We start from the raw sequence: 13,981 nt of genomic DNA on the forward strand, positions 1-13,981 counted from the left end.
ATACTGGCCACCAATGTATAGCCTATATTTTGCTGACAAAGGGTATTAAACCTATAACAACAACAACAACAACAAGCTAGGACAAATATGTTGTAACAACATTTTCAAGTCCCAGGCTAGATATTTTTTAACTTTTTATAGTAGGAGCGAGGGTGGCTCAGTTGTTAGCGTGTCTGACTTGCAACCAAAAGGGTGCAGGTTCAGATCCTACCACCAGACCTTCCTGGGTCAGCTACCAAGGAACATTACTCCAATTGCCTATGCATTAAGCAACCAATTTGTTGCTGTTGTTGTTGTAGGCTTTAATGCCATTTTTCAGCACACAATAGGCTATACATGGTGGCCAGTATTAATGATGGAGGAAGAACCTGGGAAAACCCTGGAAAGAACCACCGACCCACGAGAAGCTACTGGCAAGCTTTCTCACATAACCAATTTTACAAGCCCTAGACTAGTCATTTTTTTACCACTTTTGCATGCCCAGGGCTGAATATGCTGTAACCAGTTTTACAAGCCCCAGATTAGTAATTATGTAACCACTTTTACAAGCCCCAGATTAGTAATTATTTAACCACTTTTACAAGCCCAGGTTAGTAATTATGTAACCACTTTTGCAAGCCCAAGATTAGTAATTATGTAACCACTTTTGCAAGCCCAAGATTAGTAATTTTGTAACCACTTTTTCAACCAGGGTTCAGTATGCTATAACTTCTTTTACAAGCCCAGGGTTCAATTTGCTGTTACCAGATTTTCAAGGCCAGGGTTCAATTTGCTGTTACCACATTTTCAAGGCCAGGGTTCAATTTGCTGTTATCACATTTTCAAGGCCAGGGTTCAATTTGCTGTTACCACATTTTAAAGGCCAGGGTTCAGTTTGCTACTTCCACATTTTCAAGGCCAGTGTTCAATTTGCTTTTACCACATTTTCAAGGCCAGGGTTCAATTTGCTGCATCCACTTTCACAAGCCTAAGGTTCAATATGATGTAGCAACTTTTATAATTTTATCTGTTTCTTATGACAGAGAGTGATCCATGCGAACATTTATAAATTAAAATGCATCATTATATTCCAAAAATTATTATTTTTTTATATCACTTTTATCAGAATGATAATCAACTTTACAAATTTATAAACTGTCGTTATTTTCTTTCCATGCTCCTGATCTTGACAAATATGATTTTCTGTTGTTTCTTTTGAAGTTTTTTGTTGTTTCAGATTGATTGGGGGTGGGGGGTGGGGGGCTGTTTATACCATCTGGTTAAGGTTTCTTCAATTCAAAAGTAAGACAACCTTTGAGTCAGACTAGTACTTCATTTTCATTTTCCTTATCCATCATGAATCTATAGCACTGGTTTTTTCTCTTGATAAAAAAAATTCATATGTAATCAACAGTGTTCTCACTAGATGATTGAGAGATCAACCTTTCTGCAACAACAGCAAAACATCTGATGGGGCAAGGGTCTCTTGGGGAACTGAAAAGTTTGGAAGGATGGAGATTTTCTAAATACAGAGGGATTTATTTCATTGGATCGATTTTGGCATGATTTTTTATTCTTCTGCACATCGATTAAAAGAGCTTATTGGATGACCTGTTGCCCATTACCTGTCCTCGGTCCGTACATTAGCAACAGTTTATTATTGCTAATAATGGTGAACTACTCAGAGGATTGCTATGAACCTTACATACGCATTCATCTAGTTTGTCCTAAATGAAAATGATGCCTATTTTTTGTTCAATTTTAATGGCCATCTTGAAAATCTTGTTATTGCTACTCTTTCTGAACAAAAAGTAATATTGCCATGGGGTTTTCCCAGAAGACCTCTTACGCTGCATAGTAAGACCAAAATGAAAATGGTGCCAATCTGATATCCAGTATGGCTGCAGTATTGGCCATCTTGAAAATCTTGTAACTGCTGCTGCAATTGATTGTCATATCAAAATGGTGTTTTCACTAAAAGACTTCTTATGATGTCTAGTTGGTCCAAATGAAAGTGAGTCTGATCTGATATCCAGTATGGCTGCCTTATTGGCCATCTTGAAAATCTTGTTATTGTTACTTCTCCTCTGATATGATTGCCACATTAGCCATTTTGAAAATTGTTATCACTACTTCTCCTAGACGGCTGGTCATACTGACTCTGTGTTTTCACCAAAAGACATGATGTCTAGTTGGTCCTGACATTGAATGTGGTCATGTCATTCTGTTTGAAAATCAAGTCATCATTGCTCGTCCAGAATGGAAAGTCATATCAACATTGGGTTTGCACCAGAAGACTTTTCATACCACCTTTTTGGTCCTGAATGTAAACATTGCCAAGCTGACATCCAATATGCCCACCACAGTAGCTAATTTGAAAATCTTGCAATTGCTAGGGACTAAATATCAAAGATAGTAACACCACACCACAGTTAAAAGGAAGAAATAGTCTTATCCTGAGTTCATAGAAATTCTTTTAAGCCATTAATCCCTTCAAGGTACTCATGTTTAGAAGTTTGCATGAATCCCACAGTTGTTCTTTCTTGAAAATGCCCTTGTGAGGTCTCCAAGGTTTGGATGTAATTCATGAATTCTTCTTAAGGATACCACTGTAGCTCAGTTGGTAGTATTGGACTCATAATCTTATAAGCAGTGAGTTACAGGTTCTATACCCACCTATGCCATCCCTGGGTAGGCTTCCCAGGTGTGTCGTTGGAAGTGGCAGTTAGCTTCCATTTTCTCAGCTTAGTGTGGCTAATAATATGTTTAAAGGTGCTGCTAAAACCAACACACAAATCTTAGCGGCGACAGTAATAATAAAAGCTGTTTACGATTTTCTCATCTCAAAATGATTGTTACAAGTGGGACACTTTCAGGCATTTAGTTTTGCTCGTAAACCTTGGGTCACGGAAGGTGATGGGTAATAGATTTGAATGTAAGTCAGTATGCTTTCTATCAAACTTGTAACAAATATGAGTGACATGGGTGTAATGGGCAGATTAGAGGGAACAGCTTGACTAACAGGTAATTAATCAATTGTCAGTGTTCAAGGCATCCATTCAGTTTTCTTGGTTTGGCGATTAAAGAGGTATTATTAGTTGATCGAGTAACCAAAAGACTGAGTTACTAATTTCTGAGTATGATCAAAGCGAGGGCAACCTGTGAAAATATATGGGAAACTTGAATAATCTTAGATGTCATACCATTCAGTATTCAGTGTTGTTCTTGAAGTGGGGACATTTGTTTACAATGGGAACACCTGTTTAGTAATACATTTGCTTTTCATTTTTCATGGGAAACACCAGAAAGGAAGGAAGTACACTGGGGCAGATTGGTTTAGCCTTTAGTTCATTGATATTCTCAAAACTGCATATTTTGAGAGGGAGAAGAGACTGTACATAATTGAAAAGTGATGTTTGCCGTTTTGTTTTAAGCAGCTGAAGTGCCATTTTGTTTTACACAATTAAAGACATTCAACTTTTTTTTATATGACGGGAAGCAATGTACAATTTTTGAAAGTGGTAAAATCAGCCAGAGGAAAGCTGAAAATAATTAATGTATTGTTGGCAGACAGCACTTAATGTACAGCTAGTAAAAATAAGCAAGGCATTGCTGGCATGGTTATGTTGGACTAGAGATGCTAAAACTATATTCCAGTGCATAGAAGGCAACCATAATGCTGTTTTTAATAAAGCGCTGCAGGATTAGAAGCTTTAGTAGGGAAAAGTTGTGAATTTATTCATCCTCTTTTAAATAATGTTTTTGTGATTATTTTTCTTTTCTTTTCAATTGGTATTATAGTTCTGAAGACCCCCAACATATGCTAACAAGAATAACGCTGGTACATTTATTTTCGAAAAGTACCATGAGTGGACAAAAGTTAACTTCATATGAATCAGAGTAGATTCTGTGTTTCCTTGGCCATGAAATAAATCCTAATTATTAAAAAAATTATGTTCTTTCATGGTTATAATTAATAAACATTTTGATTCGGTAAATTGCTTATGTATAACTCCTAAGTTTGGCAGCTAACATATAAAAAGTACAGTATATAACGTCGAGTCCAACTGCAAAGTGTACAGACCTAGATCTGCCATCACATAATGCGCCAGTAAATCTTGGTCTGTGCAGTTTGTTCATAGTAATGAGTAGAACAAAGACCCTGATCTGCAGGCACATTATGCTACAATCTTTATTTTTTGCAGTTTGACTCTTCTTAAAAGCAAGTATATCTGGTACCCGTTTGTCAAGTCAGTCCTATGAAGTATCCGATGTATTTGTGCAGACTCTTTAAAAGCCATGCTTTACTTGATAAGGGTATCCAAGGAATAGATCAAATGAATCATTTAAGATGAATTAATATTTTCTAATTAGAAAATGCATTTTATTTTAAAACCATTGTCGCACAGTCAGGTCAAATATCCCTACCCCGTTAGCTACACATGCAGAGAAAGTTGAAATGATACATGATGTCATTGATAAAAATAGAATCCTTTCTGTCACAGTTTTTGTACATTGTGTAAGCTGGTTTCACATTTGTTCTGTGATGTCAGTTAAGCCAATGAAGACTGGTAGTATAGTCAAACATGCTGTTGTATTTTCATTCTGCATTTCATATACACCATTCTTCTGTTGAAGCAGTCTTTCTAGTACAAAGCTAAAAAAGAAAAGTCCAGTAATGAAAAACTCCTTGCTTCTAGAGATAAAAACTGTACCCAAAATACCAATATTTGATGAATCAGACCTAATCAGAGTTTGCTCTGGAATCTTCTGATAGAGTCAGAAATTTTCACCAAGCTGCTTTTCAGTATTTTTGGGACCTGGCTTTGAAGTTCATTTGTTCATTTTATACTGGCATGAACAGGTTAAATTAATCTCTTTATAAATCAAGATTGCTTTAACACAGCTAAGGAAAACTAGAAGATTGGTTACATGCTGAAAGCATGTGTCAGCCAAATCTTTTTCTGAAGAAAAGAACCAAAGCATCTTTCAGAATTTTTACCAGTCTGTGAGAACCAAGGCTCTTTCTTATATCGTCATTGTTTCTGACTTTGCAAAGCTTGGAAAAATACATATACATGTATGATTTGTATTAAACTGATGATTTAGGTCCAGTGAAACTTAAATGGGGAAAAAATTTGGTGCTTTTATTGTTTTATTGTACTATAGGTGCTGCATAGTTTCATTTTATAATTGTTTTAGGTGGAATCCAGTGCCTAGCTACCATATAGCAAGAGTATGCAAAGCATATGGGCCCATGAAATATATTTTTACACTATAGATCACACAGGGGCATATTGGTAAGCTCTGAATAGGGTCAAAAATCCTAGGCGTAATCAGTAATATTCTGCTGAGAATCATTCTATTTTACCTTCCTATGTGATGCTTGCATGTTTGATTTTTTTAAAGCAGATCTTTTAAAAACACTTAAAAAAGAAGCAATGCCTTATTAATCTGCAGGCATATCTTATTTGTGCCATTATAGTTCTCCGAGGTAGTCAGTATTTCAGAATATACACAGCATTTGTTTGTATTTATTGAGGACCTAATAGAGCAGTCATTGTTTGTTTCAGTATCTTTTAAATCAGAATTACTAGGTATAATGACAACTTTGATCACAGAATATAACTTATCCTGGATTTATCTTGGACTGGTCATTTGTGGCTAGTGAAGCATTGCTCTACACACAGAGGACTATGTTCCTTCTTTTGTTAACATTTCAACACCATTTGTAGTTTCTGAAGGAATTATCTTTTTATGACACAAATGTTATTTCAGCCTCTCTGGCATTTTGTTTATGGTTTGTTTTGATGTTGAAACCATAATAGTTCTTTACCTTTGAAGTTTAAATTAACTTACTGACATCTGAAAACTAATGTTGCCGTCAGTACATGTTTGAATCATGTTTTGTGTGAACAGGCAAGTTCGTGAAAGAAGCGCTTGTTAAGGTGCGTATTAGCTTGGACACTGTACTCTTTGATAAGGGGACCAAACAATTTGTAGTTATCAACTGAATCTAAGTAACACGAGCAAAAAATAGTTAATATTGTTAGAGAAGCAAATAATAAATAGAAGCAGAATTTAGATTCCCCTCCCATCTATAACATCCCCCATCTCCATACAAAAAAGCAATGGTACACAGTAAATTCTATAATAAACTCACTTGTTTAATCTGCTTTACAAATGGACTTTTAATTTAAACAGATTAAGTTGATCATTTGTATTTTTTTGGTTAGGCCAGAGAATCGTCACCAAAATTTCTCTACCTTTATTTAAAAATTAGATAATTGTGACTACATAGTTCATTTTAACACCATGCTGCATTATTGTCTTGTTTTCCTTTTATTACTGACCTCTTTCCCAAAATAGCCAGCAGCATTCCTAAATCAATTACGGTGTTTGATTAGGATTCTAACCATATTGAATGATTCACACTTGTTTCTTAAAAACAAATTGTCAAGCAGGTGAATGAAAATCTCACTTTATATTTTCAAGCCCTATTTTTATTTATTCATATATTCCCTGCAATATTAACTTAAGATTCCTGTTTAGCAAAAGATAGCAGTTCTCAGCTTAATATCCACTTCTAGAATAGTCCCTGTACTTCTACTTCATTTAATATTACTACTACTGCAATTTCTGTTCCTACACTACCACCACCACCACTGCTGCTTCTGTTGTTGCTACTGCAGCTTCTGCTGCTGCTGCAACTACTACTACTACAGTGAAAACTGTCTTGAGTGACCACCCTTCTGCCAACAAGCAGGGTTATCTTGAGACAGGCTGTCTCTCAATAAAGGTTATGACAGTATAACAATATTTGTTGCAATAAAACTTCAAGTCTTAAAATGACTGTGGTCTTCGAAAACTGTGGTCTGTCAAGACAGGTTTTTCTGTAAAACTGCTGCTGTTACCACTGATAATTAAGTCAGTTGGAATTGTCATCTAAACGTTGTGAATTTTTTAAATATTTTACACCCAGTGTAATAATTTTGCCCAAAAATGAACTATCTACAGATTAACTAGGTTAGAAATATATACATTGTATGGTCAATGAAAGAACAATATTTATTTTTAAAAAAAGGCAGTTCAAATTGTTAGCTACAAGTATATTTGAGTGTTTTGATGAGTCACCAGTTTGGCACTGCCTTCGTGCAAGGCTTGTTATTTCAAAGTCTGACTACATCTGTACTATAAATAGTCATGGCAGCTGTCGGGGTATTGTATATTAGGTAGGCAGGTGAATTAGTAATCTCTTTATTAGGTTGGCAGGTAAATCATTAATGTGTACGAGAGATGTTGGTAAGTCAGAGATAAACTACATTTGTTTCAATGGTAGATATTAGTGAAAAAGTTAATAAAGTATTCTTTGGTATGACCACTTTCCATGCAAAGAATATTGACACATACATGCATTATTGCTTGCATACAGATAAATAATTTTCAGTTTCTAACTGTATTGGTCCCCACTTTATATAGGGCATAGAAAGGTAAAGTCATGTGCATGAAAATTTGCTTCAAGAAAATGCACATCTGGTAGCCAGCATTATCTCATATGGTGTCACCACCACTCTTCCCCCTTCTAGTCTTAGCCAGCTTTTGAAACTGTCAAAATCCTCAACCACATTAACGATATACACATGATAGGTATGAGAAAGTAATACACTGATACATGGGAAGAAATAATATTAAGTCATTCTATTTGTTTTGCTATGGAAAAGGGTACATTGTAATTCAAAGACCTCACTTGTGCAATGTAGTAAAGGAGAGAAGATGAAAAATTGTATGTGATACTTTCAAAACATTGCATCTGCATTAATGGAAAGGACCAATAGATGAAAACTGTGATTACCACTTGAGCATCATCTTTTCTTTCCTTATTTTATTTCTAACTTTACTTTCCCTTCCCTGCTTTTTCATTTGCAATGTAGATTGCCATTTCTTTTACGGGAAAGTCGTTTTGTTGGATTTTTAAAAAATAAATGTACATAGACCAATTTTTATTTTTCGACTAAGAGCAGTGACCTTTCCTCATGATGTTAACCTGTATTCACTGAGAGTAATCAGGAAAGCAAAATGAAAATATCTTTTGCCAAAAAACTGAAGCTAATGTATGAAATGAAAGTTGATTGACATCTTGTGTAGCTGTGTTTTTTCATCCCTGTTTAAATGTACGTGCTATACAAAATGCAATTCAGTAAATGAAGCTGTACCAGTAAGTGAGTGAACCTTGTTTTGAACAGCTGCTTCATCATTTAAATTACATCAGGTCTATAAAAAGAGATATGCATAGTCATCCAAAATTGATTTTTTAATTAAAAGTTACTGTTCCTTAACTGCGTCAATCTCACCAACCGATGAGTCAGGAATTATTTCTGGTGTTGTCAGTATTCATATCTAACATTGCCATGACCTATTGTCGATCCTGCCTTGGCAGTGGCTCAGTAAGTCTCACTTTGGTGTCCATTTGCACTTTGGTGACCAACTGCATGTCTGTCTTTATGTCTGAATGTCCAGCATAAATTCATCCACCCCCAAGATCTAATTTTTTAAACCCTGCTATTCAAGTTTTCACTTGCAAAATTAAAGGTGGTCTCTACAAAAAATGTGTCTCCTACTTTGTTATGCCCTTGGGATGGGGGGGGGGTCTTTACCATTTGGCTTGCCTAGGTGCCAGTGGGTGGATGTGTCTCTGGATGTTTTAAGCATTTTTTCCAGCACTTGTAGCTCAGAAATCTCTTGCACTCATCTCCACTGTCCTGCGTGAAGATCTGACAGTGACCACAAGACTAAACCAAACCAAAAATCAAAAAATATGTTCTCATAGATATGGTAAGACACTTTTAAGGAAAATTGAAGATTTTATGAATGTATTTTAATCACTGATGCCTGCAAAGTGTTCTGTGAAAAAAGTCATAACCAAGCTATCAATAGCAATGATATTCAAAACAAAAATCTCAATTTGAGGAAGATGTTTTGAGGTGCTCAATGAAACTGAGGCCAGATTATTAATGCATGGATTAATTTGATTAATGATCTCTTTTGAAGTATCACCTGTCATATTAGAGACCACCTTTTTGTTGGCAGAATGGATTGTATCAGAACAGGTGTTTGGAGCAGTAATCATAGTTTAGGTAAATCTGTATTGCAGCTCATTCTGATTATTTTTCTTAATATTATCCTTCTTCTTTTTATTATTATTATTATTGTTGTTGTTGTTTTTGTTGTTGTTTATTATTATTATTATCCTTTTAATTATTATTATTATTATTATTATTATTATCCTTTTAATTATTATTATTATTATTATTATTATTATTATTATTATTATTATTATCCTTTTAATTATTATTATTATTAATAATAATAATAATATTATTATTAATATTATTATTAAGAACTATTATCAGAGACAAGTTTGATTGACATTTCACTTTCACTTGTTGGTTCTGATCGTTTATGTATTTGCCTACTTATCAAGGAATCTATATATTGACCTTGAGGATTGTATGCATATACACAGGATTTCTAATTCTGCACTGGAATTTGTATTGTCAGACACCACAAAGATTTTTTAATGGGTCTCTCTTGCCAGACCACATTCTTTTGCCCTGTCTCAATGTTCACACCTAAGTATTGCTGCCAAACAATGCAGAGCACCCACCATCTTTGAATGTGAGTTGGACAGGAGAGATAGTGAGAAGTTAAATCAATTTCTTGGCAAAGTTGAATGACATAGTTCTTATAGAGGATCAAGTTGGCTTAAGTCTTAAGAATTTTGTTGTGGGGAAAAAGGAAAACACATGTCTATGCATACCATCATTAGACAGTGTAGGGAAGCAAGTCTGACTTCTGTCTGATTTCTTCATTAGCAATCAAAACTTGCCAAAAGCAAAACTGCACAAGGAAAAATAAAAACAACAACAATAATAATAACAGTATCTACTTAAATGAATAATGATTTTAATAATTTAATTTGAAATTGCAGTTCTTGTATCTGACCAGGTTATGAATCAGTCAGAAGTATCATAGAGTTTGCTGCTTGCTGTAAAATCAAGCATTTTTTTAAAAAATATTTCAGCACTGCTGTTCATAGACTAGAAGAACTTATGTGATGGGCTGTTTTTCTATATCTGGCATCCAGCATCTGGCCATTAGCAGGAGTTTGTCATTGCTACTCCTCCTTCTAAACTGTTAGGAGGATTGCCATGAAACTTTGTACAAGCAATCATCCTAAAATCTAAATGATCCTAAATGAAAATGGTACACCTTGAACATCCAATATGGCCACCATGGCAGCCATCTTGAAAATCATATCACCACTTCTTTTTAACCAATGGTCCCATGGACATGGGATTTTCATGAAAAAGAACTTCCTGTAATGTCTTCTTTCTAAATTAAAATGTACTGATATATCATCCAGTATGACCTTCATGGAGGTCATCCTGAAAATTTTGTTACCACTCAATAAATCCTCTTGAATGGATGGTCATGTAATCATCAAGTTTTCATGAAAAGACTTTACCATGTATGTTATATTGACATGGGGATTTCACTTTAAGATTTTTTATGACTGTCTAGTTGATCCTAAATAAAAAGGACATCCTTCAGTCGTACAGCACATGCCTGTTACAGTTGCCATCTTGAAAATATTGTCATCGCTACTCATTCAGGACAGTTGGTCGTATTGACATGATATTTTTACTAAAAGTCTTCTTATGATGTCTAGTTGGTTATAAGTGAAATGATACTGATCTGATATTTTTTATCACCACTTATGTAGCCATATTGAAAGTTGTGACTGATCAAATGGTCATATTGACCTGGGGTTTTGATTAAAGACTAGCGATGTCTTGTTACTTTATTCAAATAGTGCAGATCTGGCCTCAAACATGGCCACCATATCTTACCATTACTGCTTATTCTATTCAGATGGACATGGTGAAATGGAGTTGTACAGAATGATTTCTTGTTGTGTCCTAAATGAATTTCATTCCAGTCTGACAGCATAGCTTTTAAAAGTGATCATTTTAAAAATCTTGTTGTGTCTAGTTGGTCCTGAATGAACTTCGTACCAATCTGACAGCGTAGTGGTCATTTTGGAAAGCTTGTTACTTATCCTAAATGGATGGCCATAGTAACTTGCACATTTTCACTAAAAGACTTATTGCAGTTGGTCTAATGAAAATGGTGATGTTTAGATCTCCAGTGTGGCAACCATTGTGGCCATCTTTAAAATCATGTTCTAGCAACTTCTTCAGAATCAGTAATTATAGTGAGTCACTTAAAGGGTTTGTCCAAAATCAAACCATTGCTATAAAACCTCTTTGGCCAATTGGTGGCCATCTTAAGAAATGGTATGGCTATTCTTTTGTTTTGAAGGAATGATTGTATTGACATACATATTCCCTAAAAACACATGCCCCTAATTGTGACTAAAATGGTTGCATTTGAACTAAAAGATTCAGCATGGTGAAAAGTTGAGGAAAAAATATCTTTTATACTCTTTCGTTAGTTTTGGTGCTAATTATATAATCAGGACCAGAAATTACATCACTATCTACTGAATTCCGACCAAAGGTTCACACATGATCCTTGAAAAACATTGAATTTTTGTAGCTCAGTCATATTGTAGCTAATTATGATGCTGTCAACATGTCTGGCTTCATTACTAAATAATAAAACCAATCACTTTATCCAGTGTTTCATCCTATAACCATGTGATATGCAGACTTCTTCTATGGAAACAATTGCTAATTGTAGACAAACCTATTTTCAAGATTGTTATATACATTAACTATGTTGTACAACAAGCTGATTAGGACCAATTTAATAATTTTGTGAAGTTTTTATAGTCATTCATGGGTATTTTATCCATATAACATGACAGTTTTGAACTTTTCACTTTATGTATCATATCTTTACCATATTTTCCCAATTTGGGCAAAAGAGAAAAGTTATTTTAGTAAAATATTAGAGGCCAGTATGGACCCTGTCTTAGACCCATTATTAATGAATTTCAGGCCAGACACCGTGTGAAGGGAGATAGTTTAGAGAACTGCAAATAGTGACTTACAATGGTTGACCTAAGGTGATGATGCCTATTAACCATTATGTCAGACAGATATTGATTTTACCATTATAAATAACATCATCCTTTTTAATAATTACTTCTTAATTTGCCTTAATTATAACAAATGTTGTCATCTTGTTCAATTAATGTCCTACCAAGTAGTGATTTTTGCTGTCTGTGTATAAGGGCTTGGGGACCTAAATTTTGTGTATGGTCTTTTTGATTTTTCAAATTGGTTGCTACTGAAGTTTAATGCTTCAGGTATATGAAATGCTGCACTATATATAGTTGGTCCTAAATGAAAATGAGGCCAATGTGACCTCCAAAATTTTAACAAATTTTGTTGCAACTACTTTTCCTGAACTGAGAGCCATAATAGCATTTTGTTTAAAATAATAAAAAATTAAAAGCACACATCTTGCACTGTATAGTTTTTCCTGTATTGAAAATGATGCTGATCCAACCACTGAAAGGCTGCCTTGGAATGGGTTGAATCAGCATAGGTTTTCATTAAAACATCATAGCAATAGATAGTTTTTAATAAAATGGTTTCTGATCTCAAGCATGGTACCATAGTGGCCATCCCCCCCCCCCCCCCCAAGTATTGTTATTATTACTCTCTTACATGAATGGTGAGTTTTAAAAATACTTTTGTAAGATTTAATTGGTTGTCAATGAAAATGATGCACACCAATGTATCCACAATTTTGTGAAGGAGTTTTGAAATCCAGGTATAAATGACCATGGGGTCAAGTCAGAGGTCATTGCTTGCATTTCCGCAATTCATGGAGCTTATGAGCACAGTTACTTGAACATATGCAAATGAGTTTTGACCAGATTTATTTTATGTAGTTGCATTCCAGTGACCACATTGATAGCACTTGGACATTGATTTTAAGGTCATCCAGAGCTGAAGTTGATCATTGATTTTAAGGTCATCCAGAGCTGAAGTTGATCATTGATTTTAAGGTAAATGAAGACTTTTAGCTTTGCTGGTTTATGAGAATTATACACAAAGAACTATGAATAGATATTGTCAAATGCAGTTTGTGGATATATTGAAGAACATTTTGAATGATACTACTTCAATTACTTTGGTTTGTGTTTTTTTTAAATAGTTTTTTTCATATAAAAATATATTAAAATAAATGCATATTGATAAATGTAATCAATATGGGTTTATTTTGACATTGAGTGAGACGAGTCATTCATCTTCTGTCCATGATGCCAGGTTCAAGGTCAGAAGGCTACGACTAAGAATTTTGTACTGCACTTCACGTGTATATATTTTAGACATGTTAACTTGCACGTCAGGAAATATTTTTGTTATCAAATTTGGTATACAGGATTATCTAAAGTATATCGACTGCTTCGGTTGCCTAGTGGTTAGATAATCTGCCTCGGGTTATGGGAGGTCATCAGTTCGATCCCCAGCCGAGTCATACCAAAGACTTGTAAAAATGGTACTAACAGCTGCTTCACTTGGCGCTCAGCACTGAGACATTATTGTTAGGACTGGTCAGCCTGGTGTCAGGATAATGTGACTGGATGGGACATCATGTTACATGTCTGTGGCTTGATGCCCCAGTGCTAGACATCACTATAAACTGCCCCACTGCAGACATCGTAGCAATATGACTGAAAAATTGTTTAAGCTACATTAAAAAGCAAAATCACCTCACATCTAAAGTATATCAGAGATGGATTCAGTACTCGGCAGTTAAAAGTATAAAAGGACAGAGTCAATAGACTGATTGTGGATTACTGGAAATTCTTTTTGGCCAGTAGAGCATTATGGTAGTCCCTTCAAGGAACTCTGTTTTCAGTTTAGGATTACTGTAAATTAGTTTGTTGAGATATCTTTTTAAATGCATTCCATTAAATGCAATTATCGGGCTAGATATTATATTGCAATTATCAGGCAAAATA

General features: G+C 34.7%; 1 protein-coding gene across 2 annotated transcripts in view; it reads left to right on the forward strand.

Moving 5' to 3' along the window:
- The window catches only part of LOC149784835 (uncharacterized), a 165,884-nt gene that overhangs the window by 58,440 nt on the left and 93,463 nt on the right, over positions 1–13,981 (forward strand). The window lies entirely within an intron of this gene.

Source organism: Sinohyriopsis cumingii, chromosome 13 (genome assembly GCF_028554795.1).
Source record: "Sinohyriopsis cumingii isolate HCF-2022 chromosome 13, ASM2855479v2, whole genome shotgun sequence".
In the NCBI taxonomy this organism is placed as follows: domain Eukaryota; kingdom Metazoa; phylum Mollusca; class Bivalvia; order Unionida; family Unionidae; genus Sinohyriopsis; species Sinohyriopsis cumingii.